This window comes from Salmo trutta, chromosome 18 (genome assembly GCF_901001165.1).
Source record: "Salmo trutta chromosome 18, fSalTru1.1, whole genome shotgun sequence".
NCBI classification, from domain to species: Eukaryota; Metazoa; Chordata; class Actinopteri; order Salmoniformes; family Salmonidae; genus Salmo; species Salmo trutta.
Window position 1 is genome coordinate 39,593,450 of NC_042974.1, and position 17,435 is coordinate 39,610,884.

Below are 17,435 nucleotides of genomic sequence, written 5' to 3' on the forward strand. Positions count from 1 at the left end.
ATCGAGTGCATAGAGGAGTAATGTATCTATAATTCTTAAAATAATTGTTATGCTTTTTGTGAATGTTTATCGTGAGTAATTTAGCAAATTGTTAGTAAATTCCCCGGAAGTTTGCGGGGGGTATGCTTTTTCTGAACGTCACATGCTAATGTAAAAAGCTGGTTTTTGATATAAATATGTACTTCATTGAACAGACATGCATGTATTGTATAACATAATGTCCTAGGTTTGTCATCTGATGAAGATCATAAAAGGTTAGTGCTGCATTTAGCTGTGGTTTGGGTTTTTGTGACATTATATGCTAGCTTGAAAAATGGGTGTCTGATTATTTCTGGCTGGGCACTCTCCTGACATAATCTAATGTTTTGCTTTCGTTGTAAAGCCTTTTTGAAATCGGACAGTGTGGTTAGATTAACGAGAGTCTTGTCTTTAAATAGCTGTAAAATAGTCATATGTTTGAGAAATTGAAGTAATAGTATTTCAAACGTTTTAAAAATCGCGCCACTGGATTCAACTGGCTGTTACGTAGGTGGGACGAATTCGTCCCGCCGGTCCCATAGAGGTTAATTTGTATGATTGTCCTTAAAACCTGTTGAGGACCCCTTCCCGCTCTGATCCCGGTATTGGGATTTATTGACAAGTGACCATGGCGGGAAATTCAAAACTGCAAGAATCTAATAATTTCAATTTCTCAAACAATCAACTATTTTTCACCATTTGAAAGATAAACGTCTCCTAAATCCAACCACATTGTCCGATTTCAAAGAGGCTTTACGGCGAAAGCATAAAGTTAGGTTATGTTAGGAGAGTACATTGAAAATAGCTGTGTGTAATGTTTTGTCAATTCAAAGACAGGCGTCACCAAAAGCAGATAACCAGCTAAAATGATGCACTAACCTTTGACAATCTTCATCAGATGACACTCCTAGGACATTATGTTATACAATACATGCATTTTTTGTTCCATCAAGTTCATATTTATATCCAAGAACAGCATTTTACAGTAGTGGTGAAATTCAGATTTTTTTTCCCTCAAATGCTTCCGGTGAATCAGCGTTACAATTTACAAAATGACTATTCGAAAACATTGGTAAATGATAATATTGTCATTCAAAGAATTATAGATTAACATCTCGTAAATGCTACCGCATTGCCAGATTTCAAAATAACTTTACTGGGAAATCACACTTTGCAATAAACAGGGTGCTATGCTAAGAACAATAGGCTAGGATATACAGGTTAGCACCATCTAATATCAATAATACTATTGTAAATAATCCCTTACCTTTGATTATCTTCATCAGAAGGCACTTCCAGGAATCCCAGGTCCAAACAAATGTGGTTTCTTTCAACAAAGTTCATAATTTATGTCCAAATAACTCCAAGTTGTTCCATGTTGTTAGGCGTTCAGTAGGCTCCTCAAAATGTAGGGCGGGGGGGGGAAAGTCAAGACGAAAAGTTAAAAAAAAAATCTATTTACATTCGTTCAAACATGTCAAACGTTGTTTAGCATCAATCTTTAGGGCCATTTTTAACGTGAAACATCAGTAATATTTCAACCCGACCTCTCCTGTCTTGAAAAACGTTTTAGAAAAATGTCTCGCCTCACATGCACGCGCAGGTGCGCACAATAATGAAGTGACGACATCCCAGGGACGTCAACTTCCCTGCATTATAATTCGGTCTCTGTTCATCATAGACGCTTCAAACAACTTTATAAAGATCGGTGACATCTAGTGGAAGCCGTAGGAAGTGCAAAATGAATCCTTTGTCACTGTGTGATCTATTAGCAATGACTCAAAAATAGTACAGCCACAAAATTCTCATTTCCTGGTTGTATTTTTCTCAGGTTTTTGCCTGCCATATGAGTTTTGTTATACTTACAGACACCATTCAAACTGTTTTAGAAAATTCAGAGTGTTTTCTATCCAAATCTGTTAATAATATGCATATCCTAGCTTCTGAGTTGGTGTAGGAGGCAGTTAAAACTGGGCACATATTTTTTTCAAAATTCTCAATACTGCCCCCTAGCCCGGAAAACTCCACCCAAAAATGATATTTTGGTATTTGTTTCATTGGTCCACAGGTGATATAGTCCCAAAATGTTTTGAATGTCAGCAATCAAGTTTTCAAGATACTTTCATATATCTTGAAAACTTGATTTGCTGACATGCAAAACATTTTGGGACTATATCAACAATGGACTAATAAAATAAATACCAAAATATAGTTTTTGGGTGGAATTTTCGGATTAGTGGGACGCTACCGTCCCATTTCGACAATTTCAGGTGAAATTGCAGAGCGCCAAATTCAATTTATATTACTATAAATATTAAACTTTCATGAAATCACAAGTGCAATGCATCAAAGTAAAGCTTAACTTGTTGTTAATCCAGCCAAGGTGTCAGATTTCAAAAAGGCTTTACGGCGAAAGCAAACCATGCGATTATCTGAGGACAGCGCCCAGCACACAAATGCATAACAAATCATTTTCAACCAGGGAGTTGCGACAGGAAAGTCAGAAATAGCGATATTAAAAATGCCTTACCTTTGAAGATCTTCTTCTGTTGGCACTCCAAAAGGTCTCAGTTACATTACAAATGGTCCTTTTGTTCGATAATGTCCTTCTTTATATCCATAAAAACTCAGTTTAGCTGGCGCGCTTCAGTCAATAATCCATTCGGTTTCCCTCCTTGAAAATGCAAACAAAATGAATCCCAAATGTTACCAATAAACTTATCCAAACAAGTCAATCAACGTTTATAATCAATCCTTAGGTACCCTAATACGCAAATAAACAATCAAATTTAAGACAGAGAATTGTTATTGTCTTTACCGGAGAAAAATACCAAAGATTGCGCTCTCAGTCACGCGCTTGGAAACACTACAGCCAAAATGGGAGCCACCTAGAAAAACTACAATTTCTGGCTAATTTTTCCAAAAACCAGCCTGAAACTCTTTCTAAAGACTGTTGACATCTAGTGGAAGCCCTAGGAACTGCAATCAGGCACGATTTTGCCCTATTATAAAAGTGCCAGCCATTGAAATCAGCGGTAGGATTAATTTGTTTTGGGGGGGAATGGTTTGTCCTCGGGGTTTCGCCTGCCATTTCAGTTCTTTTATACTCAGACATTGTTTTAACAGTTTTAGAAACATTTGAGTGTTTTCTATCCAAATCTACCAATTATATGCATATCCTAGCTTCTGGGCCTGAGCAGCAGGCAGTTTACTTTGGGCACGCTTTTCATCCGGACGTCAAAATACTGCCCCCTATCCCAAAGAAGTTAAGTACACATAAGCAATGCTCTATGTATGGTAAACAGTTTCTGCAGTGTAGCAACAGTTATCATAGTAACAGTAAATGGTAGTAGAGGTGTAAATTGAACGCAGCACTCACCCTTTCCATTCTCTCAATAAGCTGTTAATGATTCCCTTCAACACGGATTTCTGGATGTCTTGGGGCTAAAAGAACATAAACAAACATGAGTTAACCTTTAAATCGGGTAAATATGACCCAAATGCTGCTAGTTTCAGGAAGAACTTTCAGGGGAAAAAATCTGAATATGATTTAATTCGGGGTTTTTTGCCATACGATATCCTTTTCCCTAGAAATGTCATGTACTTACATGTACTTACAGTGCAGAGTAAAGCATCATAAACAGCATTCACACATTTTGAGTTGACTCCAGAATCCTCTATTGTGTTAAATTTTTTTAATTTTTTTTATTTCACCTTTATTTAACCAGGTAGGCAAGTTGAGAACAAGTTCTCATTTACAATTGCGACCTGGATGGGCCATTAGCTTCTAAGATAGGAGGAAAAGAGTGTTTCCCGCTGTTGTATGGTTTTATTTAAGGGCTTTTTAACGAGGGAGGGAGGACATATGTGTGTGTGTTGAACTATTCTCGCATGACGCCAACAAAACAAGGCTTGGACCGTTATGAGCAGTATGGATTACAGATTTTTTAACTCTTACATTATGCACTGTTGGTTTCCTCATTAATAACACTTTCCAGAACGAGTACATGCTGTTCTGTATGCTTTACATCTTAAGAGAATTCACAACAGAGAAACAGGTGCTGCAAATATCAATAATTTAAGAAATGGAACTAATGTAAACCAAAGGACTTAGAATATTATAAAATTAGTAAGGTATCTTTTGGAAAAGCCAAAACATAAAACAAAAAGCCAACATGAACCATTTGAAAATCCATTACCTTGAAGGCAGCATTGATCTCTAGAAAGGAGTCAAAAGTAGTCAGGTAGAAATCCCACACATCCCTCCAGTCCCCTGAGATTGGGGCTCGCTCTGTCTTCCCTCCAGCTATGAAGTGCTTTGAAAGGTTGGTAATGGCTCACATCAACACCATTATCCCAGAAACCCTAGACCCACTCCAATTTGCATACCGCCCAAACAGTTCCACAGATGATGCAATCTTTATTGCACTCCACACTGCCCTTTCCCACCTGGACAAAAGGAACACTTATGTGAGAATGCTATTCATTGACTACAGCTCAGCGTTCAACACCATAGTACCCTCAAAGCTCATCACTAAGCTAAGGATCCTGGGACTAAACACCTTCCTCTGCATCTGGATCCTGGACTTCCTGACGGGCCTCCCCAGGTGGTGAGGGTAGGTAGCAACACATCTGCCACGCTGATCCTTAACACTGGAGCTCCACAGGGGTGCGTGCTCAGTCCCCTCCTGTACTCCCTCTTCACCCATGACTGCATGGCCAGGCCAGGCACGACTCCAACACCATCATTAAGTTTGCAGATGACACAACAATGGTAGGCCTGTAGTGGAGCAGGTTGAGAGCTTCAAGTTTCTTGGTGTCCACATCAACAACAAAATAGAATGGTCCAAACACACCAAGACAGTTGTGAAGATGACAAAGCCTAATCCCCCTCAGGAATAAAAAAATATTTGGCATGGGTCCTGAGATCCTCAAAAGGTTCTACAGCTGCAACATCGAGCAAATCCTGACTGGTTGCATCACTGCCTGGTACAGCAATTGCTCGGCCTCTGACCACAAGGCACTACAGAGGGTAGTGCGTACGGCCCAGTACATCACTGGGGCTAAGCTGCCTGCCTGCCATCAAATCAAATCAAAATCAAATTTATTTATATAGCCCTTCGTATATCAGCTGAAATCTCAAAGTGCTGTACAGAAACCCAGCCTAAATCCCCAAACAGCAAGCAATGCATGTGAAAGAGGCACGGTGGCTAGAAAAAACTCTCTAGGAAAAACTCCCTAGAAAGGCCAAAAACCTAGGAAGAAACCTAGAGAGGAACCAGGCTATGAGGGGTGGCCAGTCCTCTTCTGGCTGTGCCGGGTGGATATTATAACAGAACATGGTCAAGATGTTAAAATGTTCATAAATGACCAGCATGGTCAAATAATAATAATCATTGTAGTTGTCGAGGGTGCAACAAGCACGTCCGGTGAACAGGTCAGGGTTCCGTAGCCGCAGGCAGAACAGTTGAAACTGGAGCAGCAGCATGGCCAGGTGGACTGGGGACAGCAAGGAGTCATCATGCCAGGTAGTCCCGAGGCATGGTCCTAGGGCTCAGGTCCTCCGAGAGAAAGAAAGAAAGAGAGAAAGAGAGAATTAGAGAGAGCATATTTAAATTCACACAGGACACCGGATAAGACAAGAGAATACTCCAGATGAAACAGACTGACCCTAGCCCCCCGGCACATAAACTACTGCAGCATAAATACTGGAGGCTGAGACAGGAGGGATCAGAAGACACTGTGGCCCCATCCGATGATACCCCCGGACACAGCCAAACAGGCAGGATATAACCCCACCCACTTTGCCAAAGCACAGCCCCCACACCATCCAGGACCTCTACACCAGGCGGTGTCAGAGGAAGGCCCTAAAAATTGTCAAAGACCCCAGCCACCCCAGTCATAGACTTTTCTCTCTACTACCGCATGGTAAGCGGTAGCGGAGTACCCAGTCTTGGACAAAAAGGCTTCTCAACAGTTTTTACCCCCAAGCCATAAGACCCCTGAACAGGTAATCAAATGGCTACCCAACCCCTCTTTTTACACTGCTGCTACTCTCTGTTTATCATACATGCATTTTCACATTAACTATACATTCCTGTTCATACTACCTCAAATGGGCCGACCAACCAGTGCTCCCGCACATTTGTTAACCAGACTATCTGCATTGTGTCCCGCCATCCACCACCCGCCAACCCCTCTTTACACTACTGCTACTCTCTGTTCATCATATATGCATAGTCACTTTAACCATATCTACATGTACATACTACCTGAATCAGCCTGACTAACCGGTGTCTGTATGTAGCCTCGCTACTTTTATAGCCTTGCTACTGTAAATAGCCTCTTTTTACTGTTGTTTTATTTCTTTACTCACCTATTGTTCACCTAACACCTTTTTTGCACTATTGGTTAGAGCCTGTAAGTAAGCATTTCACTGTGAGGTCTACAGCTGTTGTGTTCGGCGCACGTGACAAATAAACTTTGATTTCATTTGAACACCGTGGAAAGAATACATAAATCCTTGTCATAGCAAATCAAAGGTCATGGTGATCATAAGAGGGGAATAAGGTAGGCTACTCACTGTTACACAAGGTCAAAGGAAGGTCATAATGTAGGTAATTGGGAGAGGTGGTGTTACTCACTGGAACTCTTTGGTGGTTTTAGTGCGGAGAGGGATGACAGGGTCAGAGGGGAACGGGGCCTTCACCTCGTGGGGAATTGTGTCGATGGAGAACCTCTGTTTCTGCATCACATCACAGCAAATAGGAGGTAACTCCCTCCCTGGGAAATTACAAAAGACACACATAGTTCTCTCTACATAAAGTGTAATACACATGACTAATGTGTACTGTGGCAGATATGTAAATTGTTTTTTCACTGCTTGCAAAGACACAGATGGGATACATACAGTAGTTCCACAATGCATATGATTCAGAAGTCTTTGATAGCGAGATCCTCAGACATCGACTCGTTCAGATTAAGAAAACCAAGTCATTAACCACAACCCAATCAGTCAGTGTAATCATTTAGTACATTCACTGCATGACATTCAGTTGACCCGGCTGACCTTCCGTTAAGTGTGGACACACATTGTCTCTACCCATCTTTTTCACAATCTAACAGGCTCTACCCACAAAGAGAATCAATGCAACGGTTGGGATAAACATTTCTCCCCCACGCTACAGACGGCTATATCCGTCAGTTAATACAGGACTAGCAAAGACCCAGTGCACTAGTTTTTTTCGTTTTTTTTCTTCTAATATGTATTTTATTAATATATACAATATCAGTCAAAAGTTTGGACACACGTACTTAATCCGGGGTTTTTCTATATTTTTACTATTTTCTACATTGTAGAATAATAGTGAAGACATCAAAGCTATGAAAAAATACACATGAAATGAAGTTCTAAGCAAAAAAGTGTTAAACAAATCCAAATATATTTTATATTTGAAATTCTTCAAAGTAGCCATCCTTTGTCACCTCTTGAATGTCTCATCCCGTTAGCGGGATCATTTTCCAGCGAAAACTCCTAGCGACATTAGCATAACGAAATTCAATATTTTTTTTTTTTCAAATATAGGGCTGTCTCATATCGTTTTATAGATACACCTCTCTTGAATCGACCCTCGTTGTCCGATTTCAAAAAGGTTTTACAGGAAAAGCACAATATTAGATTATGTTAGAGGAGTACTTTGTAAAAATCGCATCATATGAATTTTCCAACCAAGCACACGCATCACATATAGGCAAAAAACAGCTAAATGCAGCACTAACCTTTTACAAACTTCATCAGATGACACACCTAGGACATCATGTTACACACAGCATGCAATCTTTTGTTCAATAAAGGTCATATTTCTATATAAAAACAGCATTTTACATCGGCACCTGAGGTTGACTAACTATTTTCCCATATAATGCGTCCCGGTAAACACTGCTACAATTTTATAAATTACTATTCGAAAACGATTTTTTTAATATATATTGTCAATCTAAGATTTATAGATGAATATCTCTTGAAAACACCAGTCAAAACAGATTTTAAATTAACTTTACAGGGTAATCACACTTTGAGATCAAATGGGATGCGATACCCAGAAATTGAGCTCGAAAACCTAACTCGGCGCCATCTTTGAACATTTGAACACGTAACATCTGATATTGTATAATATCGCCAATAATCCCTCACCTTTAGTTGTCTTCATCAGAAATCCCTTCCCGATGTCCCAGGTCCATGACAAATGTATTTTCGGTCGAAAAAGTCCATGCTTTATGTTCCATTAGCTTCCTCTTGTTAGCGCGTCCTAAGGCTGTAATCAAAAGTCGATCCGTGGGCGGCAGCTGTCTAACGCAAAATGACTGTTTACGGTAAGTTAGGGTCGTTCAAACATGTCAAACGTTGTATCAAGACATCGTCAGGGCCTGTTTCAACAAGAAAGCCAATCAGATTCAAGTGGGACGATTTCATTGTGTTTCAAAAAACTTCCAAAGGTGGGGGCAGACACGGCCGCCAACGTCACAATGCTCATGGCCCTCCGACTGTGACCAATTGCCACATCGTCTCTTTCACTGAGTTTCTACCGTAGAACCCTCAAAACACTTTGTAAAGACTGGGGACATCTAGTGGAAGCACTGGAAAGTGCTCAATTTTCATTTTTTTACGTTGTGATTTATAGGGAAGGCTGTGAAGTCGAGTCCACAATTCAGATTTCCACTTCCTGGTTCAATCGGTCTCGGGGTTTTGACTGCCATACGAGTTCTGCTATACTCACAGACACCATTCAAACAGTTTTAGAAAATTTAGGGTGTTTTCTATCCATATAAAATAAGTATATGCATGTCTTAGCTTCTGACTTTGATTAGTAGGCCGTTGAAAATGGGAACGATTTTTTTCCAAAATGCGCTGTGGCGCCCCCTATCCTAGGGGAACGGCAAGAAGATTTAATGACAGCTTTGCACAATCTTGTCATTCTCTCAGCCAGCTTCATGAGGTAGTCACCTGGAGTGCATTTCAATTAACAGGTGTGCCTTGTTAAACATAATAATTTGTGGAATTTCTTAACTTTTTAATATGTTTGGGCCAATCACTTGTGTTGTGACAAGGTAGGGGTGTACAGAAGATAGCCCTATTTGGTAAAAGACCAAGTCCATGTTATGGCAAGAACAGCTCATATAAGCAAAGAGAAATGGCAGTCCATCATTACTTTAAGATTAAGAAGTGAAGGTCAGTCAATACAGAACATTTCAAGAACTTTTAAAGTTTCTTCAAGTGCAGTTGCAAAAACCATCAAGTGCTATGATAAAACTGGCACTCATGAGGACCTCCACAGGAAAGGAAGACCCAGAGTTACCTCTGCTGCAGAGGATAAGTTCATTAGAGTTACCAGCCTAAGAAATTGCAGCCCAAATAAATGCTTCACAGAGTTCAAGTAACAGACACATCTCAACATAAACTGTTCAGAGGAGACTGTGTGAATCAGGCCTTCATGGTTGAATTGTTGCAAAGAAACCACTACTAAAGGACACCAATAAGAAGAAGAAACTTGCTTGGGGCAAGAAACATGAGCAATGGACATTAGCCTGGTGGAAATTTGTCCTTTGGTCTGGAGTCAAAATTTGAGATTTTTGGTTCTAACCTCTGTATCTTTGTGAGATGCGGTGTGGGTGATGGATGAATACCGCATGTGTGGTTCCCAACGTAAAGCATGAAGGAGGAGGTGTGATGGTGTGGGGGTGCTTTGCTGGTGACACTGTCTGTGATTTATTTAGAATTCACACTTAACCAGCATGGCTACCATAGCTTTCTGCAGCGATACACCATCCCATCTGGTTTGCGCCTAGTGGGACTATCATTTGTTTTTCAACATGACAAAGACCCAACACACCTCCAGGCTGTGTAAGGGCTATTTGACCAAGAAGGAGAGTGATGGAGTGCTGCAGCAGATGACCTGGCCTCCACAATCACCCGACCTCAACCCAATTGAGATGGTTTGGGATGAGTTGGACTGAAACTCCAAGACTGTTGGAAAAGCATTCCAGGTGAGGCTGGTTGAGAGAATGCCAAGAGTGTGCAAAGCTGTCATTAAGGCAAAGGGTGCCTATTTGAAGAATCTAAAATAATAAATGCATTTTCATTGGTTTAACACTTTTTTGTTTATTACATTATTCCATATGTGTTATTTAATAGTTTTGATATATTCACTATTATTCTACAATGTAGAAACATAGTAAAAAATAAACACCCTTGAATGAGTAGGTGTGTCCAAACTTTTGACTGGTACTGTAAGTATGTACACTTAATGGCCAGTTTATTAGGTACACCCATGTTGTACCGGGTCGGAACCCCCTTTGCCTCCAGAACCCCCTGAATTCTCCGGGGCGTTATTCAAGGTGTCAGAAACGTTCCACAGGGATGTTGGTCCATGTTGACGTGACGGCATCACGCAGTTGCTGCAGATTGAACGTTGCTACACTCGTGCTGCAAACAGGCTGTTTCATCTCATCCCAAAGATACTCTATTGGGTTGAGGTCTGGGGACTGCGCAGACCACTCAAGTAAACTGAACTCGCTGTCATGTTCCAGTCAATATTTTTCCACTGCCCAATTGTCCAGTGTTGGTGATTGCGTGCCCACTGGATCCGCCTCTTCTTGTTTTTAGCTGATAGGATTGGAACCCGGTGTGGTCGTTTGCTGCCATAGCCCATCCGTGACAAGGATCGATAAGTGGTGCATTCCGAGATGCTGTTCTACACACCACTATTGTACTGCAACATTATTTGTCTGTTTGTGACCGGCCTGTTAGCTTGCACTATTTTTGCTATTCACCTTTGACCTCTCAACGAGCTGTTTTCGCCCACTGGACTGCCACTGACTCAAGTTTTTTTGTTTCTCGCACCATTATTGGTAAACCATAGACACTGTCGTGTGTGAAAAGCCCTGGAGTGCGGGCGTTTCTGAGATACTGTATCCGGCTCGCCTGGCACCAACGAGCAAACCACGCTCAAAGTCACTTAGGTCATTTGTTTTTCCCATTCTAACGTTCAATCGAATAGTAACCGAATGCCTCAATGCCTATCTGCCTGCTTTCTATAGCAAGCCATGGCCACATGATTCGCTTTCTGTATGTGATCCATTTTCATGAACGCTGTGCTGTACCTAATAAACTGAAAGTGTATTATAATACATGAGTTTTCAGTATGGGTGTGTGTCTGCCCAGTGTTGTTAACTCACCATGTCTTCCTCATGGTAGACCCGGGTGTATGCCCAAGCTGCCGTTGCCTCCCGTCTCCCTCCTCTGGTTCAGGGAGGAGATAAATGTGCTGAGATAGGGAAAGGCCTGCTTGGCTCCATGCTTCAAACCCTGTCACAAGAAGATGACACCATCATGGGAGGAAAACTGAAAACAATGTACAGTGTAAACATGCAATCAGGGTGGATCCAATCAAACATGGCCAAGAGAGCTGATGTCACTAGAGACTTACAGCCATAGACTGTCTTGAATGTTGACTACAGTGACAGTTCAATGAAAGGCTATGAATTGAGTTAGACCTCTTAGTCTGTGAAAATGTTTTCAGGAGGTCAAGAGGCAAAGGATAAAGTGCTTCTTTTTTATTATTCACTAAATAATGGTAGTGGTAGTAGCAGTGGTTAGGATAAATAATGTTGGCAAAAATGGAGTTACAAAAATAAACAAATGATGAACAAAAATCTACTTCTAAGAAATTGAACTCAATCCAAAAATCAGGATTTGCCCTAAGGAAACAGGCTAGGGGTACTGTGAAGATAAAATGCAGCCTAACCACATGGACACTCCCCAACAGAGTTTACAGAACACATTTCTACAGAACCAGGTAGAAATTCCTAGTGCCACTTTGCTAAACCACAGCCACAATGAGCATGGGTGCACAACACTGTGGCTATATGTCTAAAAGCAGATTAGTCTATCATAGTATCACATTATTCATAGAAGTTCAATTGAACCGGTAGGCCTACACATTTCAATAGCAGAGCTCTCAACAAACAAAATAGTAAATTGACAAAATTAATGAAACCACAGGAAATGGGGTGCGTGCTTCTCAAGAGTCCACGTGTGTACACACACACATCCACATGCATGAGTACAGCTCTGAGAAGCGGCAACAAAAAAGAACAAACACACAGTAAGCACCCATAATAAATGCACAAGCTGGGGGAAAACAACTTCACTTCATTTACAAAAGATTAGGCTAATGACATGATTCAGACATTACATTCTCAAGAAAGTGTGGGCAAGTTATTGTTAAAGGCCCAGTGCACTAAAAATTATGTTTTTCTTGAGTTTTGTATCATATTGTACAACAGCTGGTGAAACTAACACTGTTAAAGTCTGACAACATTTTATCAGTGTTATTTGCTGACAGTTTCTGGTTTTGCATGGGTGGAGATTTGGCTTGCCTGGTGACATCACCAGGCAGTGTAAGGTAATAGACAATTATACAATGGGTGGGTCTAATTCTGAATGATGATTGGTTTAAACCGCATTCCAGCCTGTGTCTATTCCACAAGTTAGCACCAACTAAATCTATAAAGTTAAAATGCCTATTTACTCTGTTCCACCTTACTGTGTCATCAGCCCAGCCAGGCAATTTAGACATTTTTCTTTTAGACTAACATTTAGTTTTAAACAGCAGAGCTTTGTATAAACCTTGCTGTCTGTCTCTCCGTCATTTGCAACATTGTTTCAATATTCATATTCGATCTCCAACTGTCTCACAGTAATGAACATGTCGGGAGTCGGGACGAGACAGACAGGCAGGCAGTGTTTCTCAGCCAGTCGTAATCATACAACGAAATGTCAATTGAAAAAACTTACAACTGAACAAAGTGCAGCTACTTTGCAATCTTTCTAGCTTCAGTTTGAAGTGATTGTGTTAGCTGTGTTGTTGGCTAGCTCCTCTGAACAATAGTGTCCTGACGAGTGAGCACATTTTCTATGCCAGGCGAAATCGTGTTTCATTAGCTCATTGTTATGGATGTATCCAAATAAATGTCACAAGAAAACAGCTTAAACAAATATTATTCTGACTGCACTTTTAGACGTGACTGTAAGTTAGCCATAGTTGGCTAGCTAACAAGCAAGGGATAAGAAAGTTGCCAAACAGTATGGCAATGGAACACTTAGAATGAACGACTGAGTCACATCCATAGAAACAGAACAAAAAGACTAAATGACTGGGTCACATCTCTGACAACTGAACCGATAGAACGAGCGACCAGCCGGTCTATATTTGTGTGGTGACTATATCTTGTGGAAGGATGAAATAATATGAATGAATTCATCAAAATACTTTTTTTAATGAAAATATGTCAATCATTATTTTATTATGTTGGTAACCCATTGTATAAAAGTGATAATGCACTCAAAACCGGTGTTTGGAAGAGATATTGGCACGGTATTACTGTGCTAACTACACCCGTGCCAATACAGTGCACTCGGAAAGTATTCAGACCCCTTGACTTCTTTCACATATTGTTATGTTACAACCTTGTTTTAAAATAGATTAAATATTTTTTTCCCCTTCATCAATCTATACACAATGCCCCATAATGATCAAGCTGTCACGTCCTGACCATAGTAAGATGTTATTTTCTATGGTAGAGTAGGTCAGGGCGTGACAGGGGGTGTTTTGTGTTTTTCTATGTTTTCTATATCTATGTTATGTTCTAGTTTTCTATTTCTATGTTGTTGTTTTTTGGATGATCTCCAATTAGAGGCAGCTGGTCCTCGTTGTCTCTAATTGGAGATCATACTTAAGTAGGGTTTTTTCCACCTGTGTTTGTGGGTAGTTATTTTCTGTTTAGTTATCTGTTACCTGTCAGAACTGTTGGCCATTCGTTTGTTATTTTGTCTTTAGTGTTCTGAGTTTAATAAATATTCATCATGATTAATCAACACGCTGCGCTTTGGTCCCCTCTACGACAGCCGTTACACAAGCAAATACAGGTTTTTAGAAATGTTTGTAAATTTATAAAAATTAAATATAACATTTACATATAAGTATTCAGACCCTTTACTCAGTACTTTATTGAAGCACCTTTGACAGCAATTACAGCCTCGAGTCTGACGTTACAAGTATTTGGGGAGTTTCTCTCATTCTTCTCTGCAGATCCTCTCCAGCTCTGTCAGGTTGGATGGGGAGCGTCGCTGCACAGCTATTTTCATGTCTCTCCAGAGATGTTCCATTGGGTTAAAGTCCAGGCTTTGGCTGGGCCACTCAAGGACACTCAGAGACTTGTCCTGAAGCTACTCTTACGTTGTCTTGGCTGTGTGCTTAGGGTCATTGTCCTGTTTGAAGGTGAGCCTTTGCCCCAGTCTGAAGTCCTGAGCGCTCTGGATCAAGGATCTCTCTGTACTTTGCTCCGTTCATCTTTTGTAAAAACTGACTAGTCTCCCAGTCTCTGCTGCTGAAAAACATCCCCACAGCATAATACTGCCAGCACCATGCTTCACCGTGGGGATGGTGCCTAGTTTCCTCCAGACGTGACGATTGGCATTCAGGAAAAAGAGTTAAAACTTGGTTTCATCAGACCAGAGAATCTTGTTTATCATGGTCTGAGAATCCTTTAGGCACTTTTTACTGAGGAGTGGCTTCCGTCTGGTGGAGTCCTGAAGAGATGGTTTTCCTTCTGGAAGGTTCTCCCAACTCCACAGAGGAACTATGGAGCTATGTCAGAGTGACCATCAGGTTCTTGGTCACCTCCCTGACCAAGGCCCTTTTCCCTCGATGCTCAGATTTTTGCTCTGACATTCACTGTCAACTGTGGGACCTTAAATCGTCAGGTGTGTGTGCCTTTCCAAATCATGTCCAATCAATTGAATTTACCATAGGTGGACTCCAATCAAGTTGTAGAAATATATCAAGGATGATCAATAGAAACAGGATGCATCTGAGCTCAATTTCTATGTGAGCTGCTCTGGTAGCTGGTGCTTAAAGCCAAAGAGGGAAATATAAGACTCCAGCTTCAGTGATTTTTTTTGCAATTTGTTCCAGTCATTGGCAGCAGAGAACTGGAAGGAAAGGCAGTCAAAGGAAGTGTTGGCCTTGGGGATGACCAGTGAGCGCGTGCTACGGGTGGGTGTTGTTATGGTGACCAGTGAGCTGAGATAAGGCGGGGCTTTACCTAGCAAAGACTTATAGATGACCTGGAGCCAGCGGGTTTGGCGACTAATATGTAGTGAGGCCCAGCCAACTAGAGCATACAGGTTGCAGTAGTGGGTAGTATATGGGGCTTTGGTGATAAAACGGATGCCATTGTGATAGACTACATCCAGTTTGCTGAGTAGAGTGTTGAAGGCTATTTTGTAAATGACATTGCCAAAGTCAAGGATCGGTACGATAGTCCGTTTTACGAGTGCATGTTTGGCTAAATAGGAAGACAATTCTAGATTTGATTTTGGATTGTTGATGCTGAATGTGAGTCTGGAAGGAGAGTTTACAGTCTAACCAGACATCTAGGTATTTGTAGTTGTCCACATATTCTAAGTCAGAACGGTCCAGAGTAGTGATGCTAGTCGGGCAGGCGGGTGCGGGCAACAATCGTTTGATGAGCATGCATTTAGTTTTACTTGCATTTAAGAGCAGTTGGAGGCCACGGAAGGAGTGTTGTATGGCATTGAAGCTCGTTTGGAGGTTTGTTAACACAGTGTCCAAAGAAGGTCCAGATGTATACAGAATTGTGCCGTCTGCGTAGAGGTGGATCAGAGAATCACCAGCAGCAAGAGGAACATCATTGATATATACAGAGAAAAGAGTCAGCCTGAGAATTGAACCCTGTGGCACCGCCATAGAGACTGCCAGAGGTCTGGATTACAGGCCCTCCGATTTGACACACTGAACTTTATCAGAGAAGTAGTTGGTGAACCAGGCGAGGCAGTCATTTGAGAAACCAAGGATATTGAGTCTGCCGATTAGAATGCGATGATTGACAGAGTCGAAAGCCTTGGCCAGGTCGATGAAGACGGCTGCACAGTACTGTCTTTTATCGATGGCGGTTACGATATCATTTAGGAGCATGGCTGAGGTGCACCCATGACCAGTTCGGAAACCAGACTGCATAGTGGAGAAGGTACGGTGGGATTTGAAATGGTCGGTGATCTGTTTGTTATCTTGGCTTTTGAAGATTTTAGAAAGGCAGGGCAGGATGGATATAGGTCTAAAACAGTTTGGGTCTAGAGTGTCTCCCCCTTTGAAGAGGGGGATGACCGCGGCAGCTTTCCAATCTTTGGGATCTCAGACGATACGAAAGATAGGTTGAACTGGCTAGTAATAGGGGTTGCAACAATTGTGGCAGATCATTTTATAAAGAGTTGCTGCAGGGGGTGCTGAGCTGTTGCCCAGGGTAGGGGTAGCCAGGTGGAAAGCATGGCCAGCTGTAGAAAAATGATTATTGAAATAATCGATTATCGTAGATTTATCGGTGGTGCAGTGGGCAGCTGGGAGGAGGTGCTCTTATTCTCCATGGACTTTAGTGTCATAAAACTTTTTGGAATTAGTGGTGCAACTTTCTGTTTGAAAAAGCTAGGCTTAGCTTTCCTAACTGACTGAGTATATTGGTTCCTGACTTCCCTGTAGGGAAGCCAGGAAGTTATATCGCGGGGGCTATTCAATGCTAATGCAGAATGCCACAAGATGTTTTTGTGCTGTTCAAGGGCAGTCAAGTCTGGGGTGAACCAATGACTATATTTGTTCTTCGTTCTACATTTTATGAATGGGGCATCCTTATTTAAGATGGATTGAAAAGCACTTTTAAAGAACAACCAGGCATCCTCTACTGATGGAACGAGGTCAATATCCTTCCAGGTTTCCCGGGCCAGGTCGATTATAAAAGCTTGCTTGCTTTAAGGAGCATTTGACAGTGATGAGGGGTGGTTGTTTGACCGCGGACCCATCACACACGCAGGCAATGAGGCCGTGATCCCTGAGATCCTGGTTGAAGACAGCAGAGGTGCATTTAGAGGGCAAGTTGGTCAGGATGATATCTAAGAGGGTGCCCATGGTTACGGATTTAGAGTTGTACCTGGTAGGTTCCTTAATAATTTGTGTGAGTTTGAGGGCATCTAGCTTGGATTGTAGGATGGCCGGGGTGTTAAGCATATCCCAGTTTAGGTCACCTAACAGTACAAACTCTGAAGATAGATGGGGGGCAATCAAGGCACAGCTGGGGGCTGAAGGGGGTCTATAACAAGTGGCAATGGTGAGAGACTTGTTTCTGGAAAAGTGGATTTTTAAAAGTAGAAGCTCGAATTGTTTGGGTCAGCGGGGCTCGGTGTCGGAAGTAAGGGATCCAGGCCAATTGGCAAAAGAGGTATTGTAGCCCAAGAATTAGCTGGTGGACCTCTTTGGCTAGCTGGGAGATGGGCCTAGCTCGAGGAT

The 17,435-nt window shown here is 41.5% G+C and overlaps 1 pseudogene; it reads right to left on the reverse strand.

Annotated features, from left to right (window-relative positions):
* The window catches only part of LOC115152676 (probable E3 ubiquitin-protein ligase HECTD2), a 49,634-nt pseudogene extending 42,865 nt beyond the window's left edge, over positions 1–6,769 (reverse strand).
* Between the last annotated feature and the right edge of the window lie 10,666 nt (positions 6,770–17,435).